The following is a 12794-nucleotide window of genomic DNA, read 5'->3' as shown; positions in this document are numbered from 1 at the left end:
TATGCTTCATAGTCCCTGCACCATTTCCCCATTTCTCCCTCTTCCCTCTCCTAGATGATAACCCTCCAAATGATTCCCATACCTATGATTCTGTTCCTATTCTGGTTGTTTGCTTAGTTTGCTTTTGTTTTTATTTTTTAGATTCATTTGTTGATAGTTGTGAGTTTGTTGTCATTTTAATGTTCATAGTTTTGTTCTTCTTTTTCTTAAATAAGTCCCTTTAACATTTCATATAATAATGGCTTGGTGATGATGAAGTCCTGTAGCTTTACCTTGTCTGGGAAGCACTTTATCTGCCCTTCCATTCTAAATGATAGCTTTGCTGGGTAGAGTAGTCTTGGTCGTAGGTCCTTGCTTCTCATCGCATTGAATACTTCTTGCCAGTACCTTCTAGCCTGAAAAGTTTCTTTTGAGAAATCAGCTGATAGTCTTATAGGCACCCCTGTGTAGGTAACTCTCTGCCTTTCTGTTGATGCTTTTAAGATTCTCTCTTTATCTTTCACCTTTGGCATTTTAATTATGATGTGTCTTGGTGTGGTCCTCTTTGGGTCTAGCTTCTTTAGGACTCTCTGTGCTTCCTGGACTTGTATACCTCTTTCCTTTGCCAAATTTGAGAAGTTTTTCTTCATTATTTTTTCACATAAGCTTCTCATTTCTTGCTTTTTGTCTTTTCCTTCTGGCACCCCTATGATTCGTATATTGGTATGTTTAAAGTTGCCCCAGAGGTTCCTAAGCCTCTCCTCAATTTTTCAATTCTTGTTTCCTCATTCTGTACTGGTTGACTGTTTTTTTCTTTCTTATGTTCCAATTCATTGATTTGAACCTCGGTTTCCTTCCCTTCACCATTTGTTTTGTGTGGATTTTCCTTCATTTCATTTAGCATAGCTTTCACTTCTTCCCTTATGCGGTTGCCATACTTAAGCATATCTGTCAAGTCTGTGAGCATCTTTATCACCAGTGTTTTGAACTCTTTATCTGTTAGGTCGACTATCTCCTCTTCTGTTAGGTTGGCTATCTCCTCGTCGCTTATTTCTTCCACTGGAACCTTGATCTGTTTCCTGTTTTGGGCCATACTTCTCTGTCTCCTCTTCTTGACAGACTCACAGACTCTTGTGTCTGTCTCTATGTCCTAGGTAGAGCTGTTGTACCTATTATGTTGTATGGGGTAAAGCCTTAGGTATTCGTCAGTACAGGGCAACACGTTTTACCACTTTGTGGCACTGTATTTGGGGGAGGGATTTGAGAGGGAACAATGTCACTTTCTCAGCCCTTGCCCCTTTTCCTGGCATTTCTCCCACTTCTGTATGGGACTGGTGCCTCTCTAGCTATTGCCCTGGTCATCGCTCCCAGGGTGGGTGAGTTTACAGACTTTGTAGGACTGTGGGGCCCCTTTAAACAAGCGGACTGTGCTGAGACACTGGCAGTTTCTGCCTCCACCCCAACCCCCACTGGTTTGCACAGTTATGAGCAATGGGGTTTTATATTCCCCAGAGCTGGAACTGTAAGCTTTGTGATCTGGTCTGGTGCCGGGAGCACTCTCCAGGTGTCCTTTTTAAAAAATGTTTGACTGTGCTTTCCGCTGGCCTGCCGCTGCCACCGCTGCTGCTGCTGCTGCCACCAGACCACGTCCTCTCCACCCCGTCTTCACTCCTCCTACCTGTCTGGATTAGTATTTCTTCTTTATATCTTTGTTGGACTGCTATGCAGCCCAGTTCTCTGGAACTTATGGTTGTCTCTCGTTTTGAAGTAGTTGTATTCCTTCTTAGTTGTGGAGGGAGATGCAGCCTTCATCTTGACTTCCATCTTGGCTGGAAGTCCCTTTGTGGATTTATTGATGGTAGCCATTTCACAGTTGTCAGCTGATATGTCATTGTGGTTTTAATTTGCAGTTCTCTGATGATTTATGTCATCATCTGTATGTCCTCTTTTAACAAGTATCTATTCAGGTCCTTTGCCTATTTTTTAATTGGATTGTTTGTTTTGTGTTGAATGTTTTGAGTTGTTTATATAAATTTTGGATATTAACCTCTACCACTTGTGTCATCACAAATATATTCTCTTTTTCAGAGGGTTGTCTTTCATATTGTTTATGATTTTCTTTACTGTGCAGAGACTTTCAGATTTGATATAGTCTTCTTTATTTTATTTATTTTTGTTTGTTTCCCGTGCCCTAAGAGATGTATCAGAAAAAAATATTAGTAAGAAATGTTCAAGATTTTACTGCCTATGTTTTCTTCTAGGGCTTAAATGGAATCAAGTCTTACATTTAAGTTGTTTATCCATTTTGAGTTTATTTTATATGGTGTAAGAAGGTGGTTTATTTTCATTTTTCTGCATGGGTGTGTCCAGTTTTCTCGATACCATTTATTGAATAGACTCTTTTCCCCATTAAATGTTCTTGCCTGTTTTGGCAAACATTAATTGTCTATATCAGTGTGGGTTTATTTTTGAGTTCTCTGTTTTGTTCCATTGATTTACATATCTGATTTTATGCCAGTATCAGGCTGTTTTGATTATTATGGCCTTGTAGAATAGTTTGATATTAGGTAACATGATTCCTCAAACTCCATTCTTCTTTCTTGAGATTGTTGTGGTTACTTGGGGTTAATTAATGGTTTTATATAAATTTTTGGATTATTTGGTCTTGTTTGGTATTTTGATAGGAATTGCCTTGAATCTATAGATTACTTTTGCTAGTATAGACGTTTCAATGATGTTAGTTCTTCCTATCCATGAACATCATATGTTTTCATTTATTTGTATCATCTTTAATTTCTTTCTTAAGTGTCTTATAATTTTCTCGATAGTCTTTTTACCTCCTTGGTTAAATTTATTCCTAGATTTTTTTTTTTTTTTAAATGCAATTGTAAATGCATTGTTTTCTTAGATTCCCTTTCTGGTACTTCATTATTTGTTTATAAAAATGCATCTGACTTCTGGATATTTATTTTGTACCCTGCTATTTACTAAATTTATTTATTAATTCCAGTAGGGATCTGTGTGTATGTGTGCGTGCGTGCATGTGTGTGTGTAATATTTAGTGTTTTCTATATAAAATATCATGTCTTCTACAAATAACAGTTTTACTTCTTCCTTTCCAATTTGGATGCTTTGTATTTCTTCTTCTTGCTTGATTGCTGTGGCTAGGAATTTTAGTACCACATTGAATAACCGTAGTGAAAGTGGACATTCCTGTCTTGTTCCAGATCTTGAAGGAATGTGGGGCTGTTGCTTTCCCCCAGGTTGATGCTGTATGAAGTTGCATGCTCCACCCAAGAAAAATGCTGTCTGCATTATGGGAGAATGACTTAGCACAGGGACCCTGGCAGCTGTCCCTTCAGCTCTCTTTCAGCAGCTGCAGACCCCAGTCTCTCCTCACACAACTCTAGTCTGCTCCACCCTCCCTTTGCCAGAGCCAAGGGTAAGTGGTTGTGAGTTAGATTTTGTGTGCTGACCCTTTAGGAGGGCACCTGTGTCTCTAGCAGACTTCTATCTCTTCCTAGAAGACAGAATTCCTGCTAATTTTCACAGTAAGATGTTGTATGTGTGCCTTATCATGGCTCTGGTGCTCTAAGCTGAGGACTTTGGTGTGGGGGTGAGACCCCAATTTCTCAGGGGGAGCTTTTGCAGCTGAGATATCCCTTAGAAATTTCTTCGGAGTGGGGCCAACCCTTTTTGTGTTTTTTCTCTTATCATCAATCTCATTGTGGCTTCTTCTGTTAATCTTTGGTTATAAGACTATTTTTTAGACACTCTTCAGTTGGTCATTCAGGTTGATTTTTGTGTATTTTAGTTGTAATTCCAGTTTGATCCTGGGAAGAAGTGAGTGTAACGTCTATCTGCACCGCAGCCATCTCGGATCCCCTTCTGCTGCTCTTTTAGTCCCATATTTTGTCTGCATTTTCTGGAGTGCTTTTCATCTCTCTGTGTCACCAGTAGTGATGAGATAATCTAATAGATTCCCTTTTTGTCTCCTCATTGATACCAGTCTGTTCCTTATTTGGCATTTGTATTCAAACATGTAATAAGTTGATCAGCTAGTTTGAAAATAGTCTCCACTGTAGAAATTCACCCTGTTAGTTATCTGTGCCATCAAGCCCAGGGGAAGCACATTTCCTCTCTGCAAGTGAGCCACATGTGAATCAGGCTTCAGGACTCCTTCACTTCTGCACCTGTGTTTTTGTGCCTGAATAATTTATGGACTGAAAGATGCAGTTATAGTTGCCTCACTTAGTAAGAATGTTAGTTTGTTCTGTTGGGTGTTTTAAAAAAAATTGTTTAAAATTGATTTTAGAGAGAGAGAGAGAGAAGAGAGAAGAAAGAGAGAGAGAAGAGAGACATTTATTTATTGTTCCACTTATTTATGTATTCATTGGTAGATTCTTTTATGTGCCGTGACCAGAGATCAAACCTGCAACCTTGGCTTATTGGGGCGACATTCTTATCAACTGAGTGAGCTACCTGGCCAGGGATACTACTGGGTGTTTTGATTCTCAGTGGGAGGTGTTTTGATTTTCAGTGTACCAAGTTATACATAGTAGTTAAAGAGTAAAAGTATCAGTCTCAAACACATTTCTATCACATTAAGTTCTGTGTGTTTGTGTGTGTATGTGTGTATTATATATGACTTAGAATTAGAATCACTGACATTGCATATTCTGGTGAATGTCACAATGCCCCTGGAGGTACTTTCATAAGTGATCTACAAAGTGTACTATATACTTGTGTATGCCTTGAGACTTGGATTTTCTAATACTTACCTGCAATTCACAAAATCAAAGTATATTTTTTAGGCATATGTAATTAGAAATCTGTTCGTCTTCTGCAATAGTAGCCCAAGTAATAATGGCTTAAATAATTTGTTTAATTTCATTCTCATATAATAGTCTGCACCTAGTATTTTAGTGCTGATGTGGTGGCAGTATAGAGACTCAGCCTCCTTCTGTCTTGTTCATCACCCACAGCATGTCTGATGATCTCAGGTGGGTGACCCAGTTCCTGTCATTATAGATACTCTCTGGCCAGCTGGAAGGTGTAAAGGGAAGATGAAGATATGTTTTATTCCCTTTAAATACAAGTATTTTCAGCTGTAAATGCTGATTCCACTCTTGTTCTATTGATCAGAATTAACTCACATATGCAGACATAGCTGCAAGGGAAGCTAGAAAATGTCAGTTGGGTGGCCATTGCCCAGATAAAGTTTGGGGTTTCTATTACTCATTTTTTTCAGTTGAGTTGACATAGGCCGTGAAGCCTGTTTGCCCTTTTGAGTTCTCAGATCAGCAGCTCGCACATCATTGATGCATTGCTTGAATGAATAAATAAAATGGAGCCTATTTCATCTTTGGAAATTTCTGAGTTCCATGCAAATCTTTTTCACTTTGCTCTCATTGCTCTTCTTTCTATTCCAAGGGTCTACAGAACACCCTTATTCCACATCCCAAGTATTGTGCCCTTTATTGCTTTTAAGACAGTTGTCAACTGCAGCTCCTTCTACCTCCTCCACAGCTAGTCCCAGCACCCAATTTTTTTTAACTGCTATACATTTTCATAAGCTGAGTTTCTTCCTTATACTTGTCTCTCACTTCCAAGCACATTCCAGCTTTGCTCATTTTTCATTTAATAGTGTGATCTTCAGAATGGAGCATAGCTTCTCAGTTTTGCACATAACAGATGGACAGAAAGGAGTCTCCTTCATGAGCTTTTGATGGACACACTGTCTTCGCCAAACTTTTTGACTGCAGTTTCTTTTCTGCATGGCTCAATGTTGCGAAGGTATGCACATGCATACATATCCACCCATGTGCTGCCCCACCAGAAATACACATTAAATAATGAACTTTCCTGATCCTTCTCTAGAAGCTGGAAGTAACACTGTCTACATAGGGCAGAGTCCACACACATTGAATAGCTGGGTCAGTGTTGCACTTTGCCCCACTCTTAGTGTAGTAGCACCAATGCAAGTGTTCATTTTAACCTTTTGGTTTGCTGCTGATATCATGTCTTTTTGCCTTCCTTGAATCTCAGGTGCCCTCACCTTTTTTTTTTTTTTTCCTTGTTATATTTCTACACACTTAGATGTCTCAAATCCACAGAGACACTATATTATATTATACAGACACACACACACACACGCATACTTATTTTATATATTTCTTAAAATTATATTAATATTAGACACCCTCACCTAACTCTTACTCTGACCAGGGCAGGGTACTCTAAGCACATCATTTAGAATATTTAATAACCTTATGGAGTATGTGCCATTTTCATTCTCTTCAAAAAAAATTGAAATTTAAATGATGCAAGTAACTTTCTCAGTTTTCCTATTCAAAGATGAGACTCGGTATGAGGTGGTCTGGTTCCAGACCTCATGATCCTGAGCAATCAATAAGGTCTAGCACATTCACTGACTTTGAAGCCTGGCATTTACCAGGGCAAGCCATAGCTTGCATCATAGTTACATGTGTGTTAAATAAATGATAAATGAAGGCCAGAAAATAGATATAGCCCCCCTCCTCCCACATCCACATGCACACAGGAGCATGTATATACACACGCACACAGGTCAAAATAGCTGTTCTTAATCTCCTGGCAGTAGAAACGAGGGCCCCAGTAGAGAGCTTTGTGGTGAAATGGCTTCATTTTCATTGCATCTACATTGCCCAAATCATGCATTTTTACTTTTCCTTAGTGTGCCTGCAACGAAATGGGCATAATCACATTTGGCTTCTACTAACATGGTGAGGCCTCTGCGTTATACCTTATACCCTCAAGTTTGGATGTGGGAATTGTGTCTTATTTATAGCTGACATGTTAAGAGGATTATCAGAAGTGATAATAGGGAAGAAGTACCTTTTGTGGTTTTTCTTTATAAGAAACAACTGCAAAGACATTCCCTTAATAAAGCCATACAAAGGAATAGGATATTTGCCTTAGAAGCCAAATTTGATCCTTGAAGAAGTTCAGAAAAGTGAGTTACACATCAGAAATTCTTGGTTAAACCTCACAAGTATCTTGCAAATCCAGTGGCCAGGCAGACTAAGGCTTTCTTTTTAGACATCCCACAGCATGTTCTGAACTAAAATAGGAAACAACTTCTTTAGAGACAGTATATCAGTGCCCAGTCACTTAGCTGAGAAATAGAATCAAAAGAAAGCACTTAGAATATTTCAGTTGCAAATGTCTTTTCCTTGAAAGACCTGTGTCTCGAAGGAGATCTAACCTGGGAGAGTCAGAAAGGAGACGGATTGAATTTGCTCAACAGACTTGGCTTCCTTGCCAGTTCCTTTTAATGGAAAATTAACCAGTCATTTCCTTTTTACCCTGGTCTCATCACTGTTGCTGACTGACCTTTTGAATCCTGAGGGAGCTGGTGCAAGATTGCTGAGTTCCAGTCCCTGTAAACTAAACCCAGATTCTGGGCCAGGCCATCCTTAGATATTTGTTATGAGATCCAGGTCTTAGAGGCTATTTGAAAAACCCTTATCTTTATGAAAGATTTAAAGCTGATCATATGTCCATTATTCTCTGAGCAAACACTTAAAAAGGCAAAACTAACTTGCCTTTGATGAAGGCAGCTTGAAGAAGTCTCACTTTATGAGTTCTGTGCTCTCTTCTTGGAGGATGGAAACTTAGAAACATTTTCACAACTTCTTGTTTATTTGAGAGGCAAGAAACATGCAGTCAGAGTGATCGCATTTTTAGATTTACAACAGGTGACGGCAGAAGGAGAACGCTGTGCTCATTGAACTGTTGCCGCTGCTCCCCACCACCAGCTCCAGTATATTTATTAAAATATTTTGAGTAAAGTATTAAAATTATCTATCAAGCATAATTTTCACCCTTTCTGCCATATTACTGATACTGCCAAGAAGCTTTTCAGCTGTAAATGAAAAGGAAAAACAATCCTGCATTTGATCTTGGGGTTTTTTTCTTTCCCCTCCCATGCATTATCTTAGCATAGAATTCTGCTCTGGGTGTTTTTATTGAAATTTTAAACTATAATACCACCTTTTTTTTTTTTTCCCCCCTGTCTGGACTTAAGATTTCCCACTGTTCTAAGACTACATTTGAAGTTATCTCATCTTAGTAAAGGCTTTTTAAAAATGCTCTTCCTTTTATTCTAAGTTTTTTTTTTTTCTATGTAGTTAACCAAATCTGAATAGCTCATTTTAACAAAGCCTCAAAAATTTTCTTTCTCTTGGATTTCTTCCCTCCTCCTTTTTCCAGTTTCACTTTTTATATTTAAATATTTTTCCAGATTTGCTTGAAGAACCACATGGTATGTGTGTATGACCATAAAATTTGTAAATGGATTTTAAGGAAGTATTTGAATCATCTTACTTTGCAAATTAGAGATTTTCTGATTTGGAAAAAGACTTCTGGTATGCCTCATATATTTTTCCTGGATTTTTATGTAAATTAAAATGTATTATAAATCAAGTTCTATTTTAGGTGTTTTTGAGGAATCTATAAATGCCAGTAGAGAAGGGAAATTGATTTAGCATTTGGCACTCTGTAATGAATATTATGTTTATATTAGTTATATTTTCCTAATAACATTTGAGAAGAGCCTGTTAATGAAAGTTGTTACCAGTTTTTCATTTAGCGTGTGGCCATTTCAAATATTTATACAAAACTAGTTTTAAAATGGAAAATAACAATTATTATTATAATGGTCCATTTTTCTAGAAGAAATTAACAGCTAGATCGTCTGGAATGAGAGTAGGTATTAGCATTGGTTAATATTTTCTCCATTTAGTGTGCATGGTCATTGGGTCCAGAACTACTTGAGAGGCCTGCGGAAGATGACTGTAGACATGTCCTTTCCATCGTCCTACTTAGAAACTAGTGAAGCTCCTTGAAAAACCAAAAGTTGGTATAGCTGCAGTGTCCACGTTCTGGTTTTGACAGTTGTTAGGATACTGTGCAGATTAGACGAAACTGATAGTCCAATATGCAGTGTGTTTGGGAGCACTTTTTGGTGCAAATTAAGAAAACTTTTTAAATTAAAATATAAAATGTTTACTGATGCAAAGCAGCTCAATATTTACTGACAGTAGGATTGCAAATCTCAGTGGAATAACTTGACACAATGTGCCTCCAAGATGATTTCAAACAGTCCTTATCTTCAATAAGCTTAAAAAGAGGTTGCTTACATAACAAAATTGAGTAGATACTGTAGAAGTCATAAGAAGTCATGAGTAATTGAACCTAAAGAAAAATTAATGCTTAATGAAATCTCAGTGTGGAGATATATGACTAAATCTATAGTCATATCAAAATTCTGAGGAAATAAAGAGAAATTGCCTAAGATTTTATAAAAATTTTTTTGAGGTGTGGGCATGTAAAAAAAACTAAGGTGCTACATTTTGGATACAGTAATCTATACTCTATTTCTGAAATCATGAGCTTTTTTACTAATAGTATGTGAAAATTTGAGAGGTGTGTTTAACTTTATTCTCCTGCTTTCATCAAAGGGTCCAAATAATATTGATATGTGGTTTATGAAATAATATTTATCTCTTTGGAAGGCCAAATAGAAGACTCTGACTTTCTCTCCCATAAAGAATTTCTGAACCTAGAAGTAACTGTATGTGCAGCTTTGTGGGCTGCCTTTTGGCCGTAATGCAGTGGATGGGTGTCCACCATGGTAGATGTAGATAAAGAGCAAAAGGAAATGCTGGAGACCTTCTGAATTGAATGGAAAGCAGTTTGGACTGGGTTCAAGTCTTGTCTTCATCACAAACTGTTTTTTTTTATGGAACACTTCATGAATTTGCGTGTCATCCTTGCACAGGGCCAAACTAACTTTCTCTGTATTGTTTCAGATATTTGGTGTACGTGCTGCCGAAGTGAGCACATCACTAACTTGTTTTTGATGTCGCTGTGTTACTTATTTACTCTGCACCTTCTTTAATTTTAAAAGAAAAAAAAGTTATTTCAAAGGAAAATACTGACTACATAATCATCTGGTGACAGGTTGCTGTGGCACCAATTGCAAAGGTTATGCATGAATGAGTGACATTTGCAAAAATGATGGACATTAGAACTCTCATCTCAAAACTGAGAAGACTGTGAAAGTGCTTCTGGGAGCTTTTTTCTCAGCTTTACAGTTTCTAGTTTCTGTTTTAATTGTTTCTTCAACTGATTTGGCATATGCTCAGTAAGTCTTACGATTATTTTCAGCAGGATTATAGCTTTTGCTCGGGAAGAAACCAGATTATATTCTGGTTTTTATTCAGTCCCGTGGATTCAATAGGTGCTTATTTTATGGTGGTCAGACAGAGTGGTCCAGTGGAAGCAATTCTGTACGTGAAGTTGGGCGGGTCAGCCTTCTGATCCCAACACCACCTGTTGGCTCTTCTTTGGGGGCAAGTTCATTGATGGCCGTGAACATTCTTCATGTACTAAATGGGAAGGAAAAGTTCTTTCTCACAAACTTTCTTGGATCTAGATGACAATGAATTATGACTGTAGAAACCATTGTCTTGTTGTTGCCTGATATGTGGCATCCACATAAAAGGCTTAACCAGTCCCTGAAATGTGTGACTCTCCTCATCATCACTGTCTGCAAGGGCTTTCTCCTGGAACTAAAGGATCAGGCGAGAGGCCAGTGATTCGGGAGTCATGAGATACGAATTTGTGCTGAATCTTCTATTTGGCTAATTCAATGCACTCTACCTCATTGTTTTTGTTTTTGTTTTTGTTTTTTTTAGAGCAGTTTTAAAATTGACAACCTTGGCTTTACATGGTCTTAACCAGTTTTGCTACATTTTGTTGGTTTACATTTTATTTTTAAAGAAATGTTTGATGTGACACCTAACATGTAAAAACTTTTTTTTTTCTGAAAAGAATTAGAACACTTAGTATCAAAATTAGCCAGAGCCAAGTTGGTGCTGTTCCCTTCATGTGGCCGTGTGCTCTCTCGTTAGCCAGGTAACTGCTCCTGTCCCTACTGCCTTATGACTCAGAGACCAAATGTTAATTGCTGTTTGTCACCACACATTTGCTGTTGCTTTCCAAACAGCAGAACTAACAAGTGAAACACCTGTTCTGTTTATGTAACTGTTAAATAAGGGAACACAAACATTAGACCAAGATCATTTGGTATTTTCTTGACCCTATTACTGCCTGGCCTCTTTGGTCATTTTGAGTTTGTGGATTTCATTAGTAGAAGTCCAGTCAGACTCAACAAATATATATTGTCCACCTTATGCTAGGTATTGTGATAGCTTCATTAATATATTTCATTTTTTCTCCCAACCTTTCTTTGAGATAGGTAATGATTATTATCATTTTTTTCTGTTTTTTTAAGAGATGAAGATATTGAGGCTCAGAGAGGTTTGTGAATTAGCCTCAGTTGCACTGCTGTTATGTTAACTAGAGGAGCGAGGCATTTCACCCAGACATGGGCAATTCTTGATTCTTTTTATTTCTGTTACACCATAGAAACTCTGCCCCAAATCTTGAAAGAAAGCTATGGTCACTTTTCATTTAAATGTTTAAAGTAATCAAGAAAATATTACATCTCCATTAAATATCTTTTGGTCCCTATATATTGAAAATGTAATAAAACAAACAAAAAAACTATAGAGAAAGATTTTTTTCCAAACATAAATTATGATAAGAACTAAAGAGTGAACTCTTCTTCAGGTAGGCACCAGACTTGTAGAATATTGTTTACCAGTAGTAAGAAAGGTAGTATTCATAACTAGGACGTGGGGAGCAGTGTACATAGATTTTTGTCATGGGGCTGTTTTCCAGATGCAGAAGGTTAACTTTGCTTTGCTACATCAAATGTTATAGTTATGCCAATGGGTCATTGCAAAGTTCAAGTGACTTGTGCATAAATCATTGTGTTTCACATTACAAGTTTCATCCCTGATGTTTAGGCACCAGATACAGAAATATCCTCATGTAAAAAGCAGACACATTAAAAATGATTATTTGTAGTATGAAGAGAGTAGACTTAGGGACCAGATTTTTGGGAATTTTGGCCAACCACAGTCTAGTTTGGGATTTGGGGTGTATCATTTTATTGTTATGAGTTTTCTCTGAAAACGCTAATCTATTAATGGTAATAAAATACATATAATAGTTCTTACCTAGTAGGGTTACCATGCCTGTGCAGTTATGAAGAACATGGCAATTAATACATTTTTAAGGAAGAATAGATTTCATTATATCATCGATTTGCCACTGTCAATTATTATGCCCTAAAATATTTTATTCTCTGCATGGGATACTTCAAATTGTTCATGTCAGTCACTTAGTGTGGGGCCCTTGAAATAAAGCATGAATGACATGAGAGGAGTTATGCTGTCAGGGGATTGCATGGCTCATGTTTACTTGATGGGGTGGAGATCCTCCCCTGTTGAGGTCTGAGGAATAGAGCAAACCAGAAACAAGAGTTTTCAATTATGGGGCTGTCTCTCTCCTTTAGGTTACTTACACTAAAAGTAATTTCACTTTTAAAATTTGATATACATTAAGAAAGTACTATATGCCTCTGATACAGCAGCAAACAAAATACCCACATTTCATCAGTAATAACAGGGTTTCTCAGTCTCATCACTGTTGATACCTATGCGGCTGTTCTGTGCACGGTAGGAGGTTTAATGCCATCCTGTTCCTCTGCCCACGAGGTGCGAGGACACTCCCAGTTGTGACAATCTTTGTAGACCTTGTGCATATGTCTACTGGGGAACACAGTTACCCAGGGTTAAAAGCTGCTGAGTTTTATGATGTGCCGCTTTCATATATTAATGTCCCTGTAATGAGGATGTATA

General features: G+C 37.6%; 1 protein-coding gene and 1 non-coding gene across 3 annotated transcripts in view; one reads left to right on the top strand and one right to left on the bottom strand.

Annotated features, from left to right (window-relative positions):
• PTPRG (protein tyrosine phosphatase receptor type G) overlaps positions 1 to 12794 on the top strand; it is a 721348-nt gene that overhangs the window by 372001 nt on the left and 336553 nt on the right. The window lies entirely within an intron of this gene.
• LOC150004764 (U6 spliceosomal RNA) lies at positions 9758 to 9865 on the bottom strand. The gene has a single exon (XR_016512498.1). It is a non-coding gene; the product is annotated as a U6 spliceosomal RNA (small nuclear RNA).

The sequence above is a fragment of the Furipterus horrens genome, unplaced genomic scaffold (genome assembly GCF_987537825.1).
Source record: "Furipterus horrens unplaced genomic scaffold, mFurHor1.1.pri manual_scaffold_7, whole genome shotgun sequence".
NCBI classification, from domain to species: Eukaryota; Metazoa; Chordata; class Mammalia; order Chiroptera; family Furipteridae; genus Furipterus; species Furipterus horrens.
Note: the sequence above shows the minus strand (reverse complement) of the source record. Positions and strands in the feature narration are given on the sequence as shown.